The following is an 8,809-nucleotide window of genomic DNA, read 5'->3' as shown; positions in this document are numbered from 1 at the left end:
TCCAGTTCCATCCACGTCGTTGCAAATGGCAAGATCTCATTCCTTTTGATGGCTGCATAATATTCCATTGTATATATATACCACATCTTCTTTATCCATTCATCTGTCGATGGACATCTTGGCTCTTTCCACAGTTTGGCTATTGCCAACACACTCTCTTTTTAAACTTTATATTATGAAACATTTCAAACATACACAAAACAGAGAAAATAGTGTAAAAGACCATCACCAAGCTTCAACAATTATCAACATATGGAAACTCCCTTTCACCCATTCTCCTTGCTTTTACCCCACTGGGTTATATTGAGATAAGTCCCAGACTTCATATAATTTCATCCATGCATTTTAGTATCATCATTTTAGTATATATTTAGTATTATATCATTTAGTATTATGTCTCTAAAAGATAGGGACTTTAAAGAAACCATAATGTTGTTATCATACCTTTAAGATTTTAAAAATATTATTAAATATTTAATCAGTGTTCAAATTTCCCCAATTTTCTAATAATTTTTTACAGGTTTTTTTTTTTTTTAAGGTTAGTATCCAAATATGACCCACACATTGCAGTTGGTTACTGTATCTTCTAGGGTCTCTTTTAATTTAAGGGCTCCCTTGCCATCTTTTCTTTTTCCTTATAATGTATTTTTGGAGAAACTGTGTCATTTGTCCCATAGAGTTTCCCACATTCTGCATTTTGCTGATTGTATCCCTTTGGTATCATCCAATATATTTCCCTAAGCCCTGTATTTCCTGAAAAGTATCAGTTAGATCTTGAGTAATTAAGGTTCCGGTGGCGTCTGGCTGGCTCAGTTGGTACAGCATGCGACTCTTGATCTCAGGATCGTACGTTCGAGCTCCATGTTGTGTGTGGAGATTACTTAAAAATAAAAATTGTAGGGGTGCCTGGGTGGCTCAGTGGGTTAAGCGTCCAACTCCTGGTTTTGGCTCAGGTGGTGATCCCAGGGTTGTGAGATCAAGCCCCACATTGGGTTCAGCGCTCATCAGGGAGTCTGCTTGAGCTTCTCTCTCTCCCTCCCCCTCTGCCCCTCCCCCCAACTCTCTCTCTCTCTCTCAAATAAACAAATAAATCTCAAAAAAAAATCTTTTAAAAAATTCAGTTTCCATTTTTTGACAAGAATTCTTCATAGATGGTTCTGTGAACTTCCTATTGCATCACATCAAGAACACATGATGTCTGGTTGTCTCCTCTTTTGTAATGTTAAGATTGATTAATGGATTGAGACATTGACAGCTTGATCCGTTCATTTAGTCTTCCATAAGCTAAAATTTAAAAAAATAATAAAAAAAGAAATAAAAATAAAATTAAAAAATAAAAATAATTTAAAATAATTTAAAAATAAAAAATAATACAATTTTTATAAAAGTTCCTCATAAGCTTTTCCCCCGATAGGTTTTTTTTTTTTTTTAAGTAGGCTCTACACGCAATGTGGGACTCTAACTCACGACCCAGAGATCCAGAGCCACATGCTCTACCCACTGAGCCAGCCAGGTGCCCCTCCCCTGATAGTTTTTAATAGCCACTGAGGTCATCACAGATATATTATTTCATTAGGGATTGCAAAATTATGGTACCCTAGTTGTACCATTTCTCCTTCATCTATTAGCTGGAATGCTTCTAAAAGAAGAATTTTTCCTCAACAACAATTTAGCTATCCTGAGATACAGTTCATATAGAAAAGACGAGACAAATGCTCGATTCTTTCCCTTTTTAAACCAGTTTTCAGAGTAATGAGTTGGTTCCCTAGCAACCTGTAAAGGTGACCTATGAGGGTTTTTTTTTTTCTTGGTATAATTATAAACTCATGGATTTTAACATATTTGATGCACTTCAATCCACTGCAAATACTCAAATTATCCGTCCTTGAACTTGGGGAGTCTCTTTACACTGGCTCCTAACCTAATCTTTTGAATACAACCCATAGTCTTTGAAAGCTTCTTTGCTTTCTGGTATGACAAATGTCCATTTCTTGCCCCAACTCTGGGATCAGTGATTATCTAAAGCCCTGGTTCCCTTCAGTGACAAGTTGAATTTAGAGACCAGAATGTGGGTGCTGGGAGTATTTATTGCTCTGGGGATTGCTACAGTTTGTAAGCCTTTTCAGTGGCCAGAGCCAGACTGGCTCTCTTTCTGATCTCCTCTCCTCCTACTGCCCTCATTGATTCCATTCCAGGCACACCCTCCTCCTTGCTTCCTGTGCCACTAACAGGAGCAGGGCAGGCAACCCTGGAGGGCAGGAGTGAGGAGGGCGTATCATTGCCTTTGCAGTTCCCCATGCCCAGCACCCACTGCCCTGGACACTGCTGGCTCACTCCTCACGTCTTTCTTCAAATGTCACTTGCTCAATACAACCATCCCTGGACATCCTATCCAACACTGAACACAGAACCCCTTTCTCTCCCAAATATTCTCTATCCCTCTTCCCAGCCTTAGTTTTCTCAGCAGAGTCTTAAAACCTTAATGCTATGTAATTTACTTGTTGATATTTTGTTTGCCATCTGTTCACCCAGTGGAATGTAAGTTCCAAGAGAGGGGAGGCTTTTGCCTATTTTGTTTGGAGCTATATCCCAGACACCTAGAATGCAGTCTGGTACAGACTTAACTCCTTGGCAAATAGCTGTTGAAGAAATGAATTGAGAGGGAATAGGCTATTGGGACTGACCTAAGCCCACCTGGTCTTTCAATGATTGGACTCTTTTGGCAAACATTTGTAGCCTCCAAAATGAGAAGCTCATGGGGGATATAAATCCCTAACTCCCCATTACTTCACTCTCAAGTCTGGAACAGGACTAAATTCAGTCACACACCCAGTTGCTAGCCTCATAGGTCATTGTAATGACTGGTTTTCAGGCTGATCCAGAGATGGGAAGTGTGGAAAGATGGGAGGGAAGAATGACTCTCCAGGGTCACATTGTTTATTATTATTATTGCCAAAGCCAAAACTTTTAAAGAGGAGTAGCCATTTACTGAAATGGGGAGAAAGGTTTTGAGGGGCCAATCATGTTGGTTTTGAGAAGTCGGTGAAATATTGGATCTGTCAAGTGGGCAAGTAGAAGGGTTTTGATTTCAGAGGAGAGGTCCTGCCTGGGTAGAAAAATCTGGGAGTCATCCGCATAGAGATAATATTTAAAGCAGTGAGACAACAGAGTGAGAAGAGACAGAAAGGAGATGAGGTTTGAGGAGTGATCCTTAGGTCCCTAGACACCTACAGGTCAGGGTGATGAGGAGGAGACAGCAAAGGAGGCTGAAAAAGAACAGCATGGAAGGCAGCAGGCGACCCCAGGGAGCCTGTGGTCCTGAAAGTATTCCAAGGAGGAAGGAAGAGCAACATCCTTAGATGCTGCCGATGAGGCAAAGAACACGACCACTGGATTAAAGACAGTAACTAACCATCTGTAAGGGTATAGATCAAAACCAACACACATAACGTCTCACTCCCTAGACTGCTTTATCTTAAAGTAAATCACAGACAGTATGATAAGGTTTTTCCCGTGGATTTTACTGGATGGGATGGTGGGAGAGGCAACAGCACGGCCCCTTCTTACTTGGCCCAGAATGAGGAGCAGGCAACCTAGGCTCTCCTTTCTTTAGGGTAACATTCAGGCCACCCCTGGCGTTAGAAAACCAGGGCTTTCCCTTAGGCAGGACTTAGAGAAATGCCTTTCAGTCCTGGGAACCCCTGAGGGCAAAGGGCAGGTCAGGCAGCTTCAGGACCAACAGGTGAAGTGAAAGCGGCCTTAGGATAGGGGCCTGGCGGTACCCGTCCATCCGGGTTGCTTGCTACACCATCTGGAATCTGCCTGCACTTAGAGTCTCTCCTCTCCACTTTCCCATCCCCCTTCACCTCAGCGCTGGCAGCCCTCCTGCCTGGGAGCCCTCCTCCTCACATCTTCATTTGATCCCACTTTTCCCTAACCCTTGACTGCCTCTTCCTCGCCACAAGGGAACAAAAGGTCAAGAGCTTAAAGGAAATTCATGATCACTGGAAACAATTATTTCCTTGATACAGGTAAAAATTGAGACAAATTTCTTGGTTAGTGGAACACATTTCATTCCCCACCTGGATAACTTGCTCCCCTTTCCTTGGGCGTAAGGGCCTATAAGCTCCAAAACTAAGGAGGTGGGGGCCCCTGCCTTAGCTGAATGGAGGTCCATATAAAATGCTAGGAGAGCATACTCTTTCACGAGAGCTGTCTCCTTGAGCTCTTCATAATTGGCAATTGTTTGATTATATGTTTCCAGTCAAGCATTTTTGTCCTAGGGTTTTACTCATAAATCTACTGCAAGCCTACAAGACAGTGGGATATATTATCTGAAGTCATGGTTTGGGAAGAGGCCCAGATCTCAACCCCAGCTAGTCCGTCCACAAAATGCAACACTCTCCAGCCACAAAAACTTTTAGACAGATCCACCTGAATAGACGTAGACCAATCTCCTAGATACTTAGGTGAAAAACAGAGTATTATGTTACCATTTGTATAAAAGAAAAAAAAAGAAAGAGCTTGAATACACACAGGGCATTTCTGAATCTGTAACAGATGGGTATTGACATAAAAGGGAGACATATTTCACCACTTTTAGTGTTGTGCAATTTTTAGAATGTACATAAATCATCTATTCAAAAAATTAATCAAGAAAAACTAAGGAAAGCACTTAGAGAATCAATACCATCCAATTGACTGATTGATCTTGGCCGTCCAAGGAGGACTTGTAGATGGGAATTGAAGAAGGGAGTGCTTAGAGGAATATGTTTGTCCCCTAGGGAAGATTTTAAAGCTGGAGGGGCTAGGGATGAGGAAAGTGGAAAAGGTGTCAACAGACACCCAGAGACACTTTACTTGAAAGAACTTGTGAAGTGCTTAAGTTTTCTGACACTTAGAAGATTACACCCTAGCTGTGATACCATTATAAGATGTGAGAATGTGCTTGTGTAGAAAGCCCAGGGCAGTTTACTTTTGGTGCTGGAGGCTGTCCAAGGAGGCTCTCTGCAATCTTGAACACTTGTGCCAACTCCATGCACATTTTCAACAGCGGCTGTTTGTCTTTCCCTGGTAGGGCTGGGGAGGAGACTCAACGGTTCAAAGCCCAGGCAAAAGTGAGGAGACATTGGGAGGATCTTGGATCTGTGACACCTTATCTCCAGTATTTGCCATCTCGGTGGGGAGCGGGAAATAGAGAGGAGTTTGGTTTATTCTCCAGGAAATGTCCTGGGGCTGCCCCACAGTGTCAGGTCAGCCTGAATTTGGGATTTTGTTCTAATAAAATCTTATTCTGGGAAGCAACCTCCCTCTAGTTGTTTCTTTTCTGCTTGTTCATTCTAGAATTGCTTTAACCATATTAAACCAGGCTTGCCATTGGCTTCCAAAAAGGAGGGAAAGGTATTCATTGGTTAAAGCCACTGATTGCTTGTGGCCCGCCCTTCCCCTTGCCCCTCCTTAGATTTGCCTTCCTCAACAACAGCATTTCTAAAGATGGCATTTTGGTGTGGGAAAGACCCAGGTTAGCATCCCAGCTCCCATATTAGTGGAACCACCATGGCAATTCACACAAACACCCTGAAGCAGTATCCTCCTTGGTAAAACAGGGGACACTAATGGTTACTTCTGTGTTACAGTTAGGATCAGATGAGAGCCTTTGTGCAATTCAATAAGCATTTTTTGAGCATCTATCCTGTGTTAGGAAGAGGGATAAGCCTGTCCTTGTGCTAAAGGGCCTCAGTGGTGAGCTGTGGACTAACAGCAAGGGGATGAGAAGAGGGCGGTAAATTAAAAAAAAAAAAAATTGTGGGGGGGTGAGGGGCAGACGGAGAGGGAGAAAGTCCCGAGCAGACTCCATGCCAAGCATGGAGCCCAACAGAGGGCTCCATCCCATGACCATGACCCCAGCAGAAACCAAGAGTAGGTAGCCCAACCAACTGAGCCATCCAGGTGCCCCGAGGGTGGTAAATTTGCAGAGAATCAAAAAAGTTTCTGTTACAGAAGTTAAAGCAGATTCTCCCCACTCTTGTAACTCTCCACCCTGTTGCCCTATTTTATCTTCTTCACAGCTCTTGTCAGTGCTTTGTTTTTATGCTAGGGCCAATCTCCTTCCACTAGAATAGAGGTGCTCTGCCTTATTCCCCTCTAGATCTCCAGTACCTGGAGTTTCTCTCTTCCTGTTCTCTGCTCCCCTTTCTTTTGTCCTACTTTTTTTTTAGTATCTTAATTGGATTTTAAAATTATGATAACTTCATAAAGTGTTTTAGGGATTTGTAGGGTTTTTTTTTGTCCTAATGAAAGCTAAAATAGTTTAAATAACATAGAAATTATACACTTACTAAAGCAACACTACTCAAACTGTGATCTGTAGACATGAAAATATAAATCAACTTTGTCACTAAATATATTGTTTAGTTCAGCTGACTTTCTCTCTTTCGCTTTTTTTGCCAGAAAAAATATTATTTATGAAGCCATTGCGACAGTTCTGGAAGAGATAATGAGGGTAGTGGCACAAGGAATGGACATATAGTTGTTTTCTATTATGATATTTATGATATTTTAAAATTGAAGATACTCAAATTATTCATTAACATGGAACTGATTGAAAAAGTTATACTCCATCCAGCCAGTGGAATATAATTCAGTTATTATAAATGATATAGGTCGATTTTGACATGGAAAATCATTCACCTTTTTTAAGTGAAAAAAAGCAGATTACAAAATAGTTTGTATACTATTTAATTTTGAGGATACTAACTGTCCCATATCTGCATTTGTGCATTTACATAAGAAAATTTTCTGAAACTGTATATCCCAGAGTGCTTGACTCTGGATGTGTAAATTAAAGGTGTTTTATTTATTTATGTTTTTAAAAGATTTTTTTATTTATTCATTCGAGAGTGAGAGAGAGTGCAAGAGCATGAGCAGCGGGGAGGGTTAGAGGGGGAGGGATAAGCAGACTCCCTGCTGAGCCAGGAGCCCAGGATCATCCCAGGACCACAGGATCACGACCTGAGCTGAAGGCACACAGACCAACTGAGCCACCTAGGCACCCTAAATTAAAGGTGTTTTAAAAAAATTTTCTTCCCCCCAACCTATAACAACAGTAATACAAAACAAACTGAGACACACATCTATCTCATCAGCTTAGGATATAATAGGGCCACAACATAATTAATACTCAAATATTTATTTGAAAATACATATCCCGGGGTGCCTGGGTGGCTCAGTGGGTTAAGCTTCTGCCTTCAGCTCAGGTCTTGATTCCAGGGTTCTGGGGTCGAGTCCCACATCGGGCTCCCTGCTTAGTGGGGAGCCTGCATCTCCCTCTCCTTCTGCCCCTTCCCCTGCTTGTGCTTTCTCTCTCTCTCAAATAAATGAATAAAATCTTGAAAAAGAAAAGAAATATCCCAATACATGAAAGTTCATTTTTCTCCAAAGATTCTCTTCTCTGATATTTTCTGAGACCCTCAGGTTGACTTACTAAATCCAAAGGGGTCGGTTCAGGACACCATTAATAAAATAAGCTTTTTTTTTTTTTTTTTTTTTTTTAAGCAAGACTTTCTGAAGGAAGCAATATGTTGATTTATGTTCTAGTGTAAGCTCTTTACCTCTTGGCAGGCTGGTAATAAACGGTTCCCTGACTGGCTACTTGAATAGCACTGCATTAAAGGATAGATAGAACACAGTCACAGAGCCACCTGGCCCTGTTGCTTTTTCAAATGTTAGATTTAAATTACTCTTCTAATCTCTTCGATGGGTACTGATCTGCTTAGATTTTCTTCCTTTTCTTGGATCAATTTTGGCAAATTATATTTTACTAGGAAGCCATCAATTTCCTCTGTATTTTTTAATGTAGTGCTAGAGTGCAGCACATATTTTCACAGAGTTCTCCAAACCTGTTCATAACTGTTTTGATTCCTAATGAGCACATGGATGAAGATGCAGTAAAAGATTGAGAAAAAGGGGTCAAAAAGATTAGAATTGAACCAGGAGAAGTGAGTATTATGCTGGACACTGCAGATGCAAAGATACTCAAGCTCTCCGGGTTTCATATTTTTTCTTTTAATTATTCTGAATTAGTTTCATTACTAATCACTATTTGAAGAAGTAGATGTTGCTCTTCTGCTTCTGGAATAGTCTAGGTTGAGGTTGGTCAAAGAGTTTTTTTACATGTTCTTGTTTGTTTTGTCAAAAATTTTTATTTATTTATTTATTTATTTATTTATTTATTTATTTATTTATTTATTGAGGTAGGGGAGTTGTAGAGGGAGAAACAACCTTAGGCAGTCTCCAAGCTCAGTGCTTAGCACAGAGCCTGATGCAGGCTTGATCTCATGACCCTGAGATCATGAGCTGAGCCAAAATCAAGCGTCGGATGCTTAAACAACTGAGCCACCCAGGTGCTCTTAAAAAAAAGTTTTTTATTCAAAAATGTTTAAGAAAGAATAAAAATAAGGAAATTCCCTTTGTATTCAGAGGCTGGCCTTAAGATTTATAGAGTACCATCAGTACTTATATATTACTAACTAATATTAATAATTCTAAGTTTAGTTTTGGACCTAGAGAACAATTCATCAGCTCGTTAATCCAGATATTACAATTACAGTTGACCCTTGAGCAATGTAGGGGTTAGGGGTGCTGACTGGCGTAGCTCAGTCAAAAATCCGCATATAATTTTCATTTCCCCAAACACTTAACTGCTAATAGCTTATGGTTGACTGGAAGGCTTACTGATAATGTAGACCATCCATTAACACATATTTTCTATGTTAAATGTATTATATACTGTACTCTTACAATAAACTAA

This window comes from Leptonychotes weddellii, chromosome 3 (genome assembly GCF_054177405.1).
Source record: "Leptonychotes weddellii isolate Sample4059 chromosome 3, ASM5417740v2, whole genome shotgun sequence".
NCBI lineage: Eukaryota > Metazoa > Chordata > Mammalia > Carnivora > Phocidae > Leptonychotes > Leptonychotes weddellii.
The sequence above is the reverse complement of the archived record's forward strand: the minus strand, read 5'-3'. Positions refer to the sequence as shown.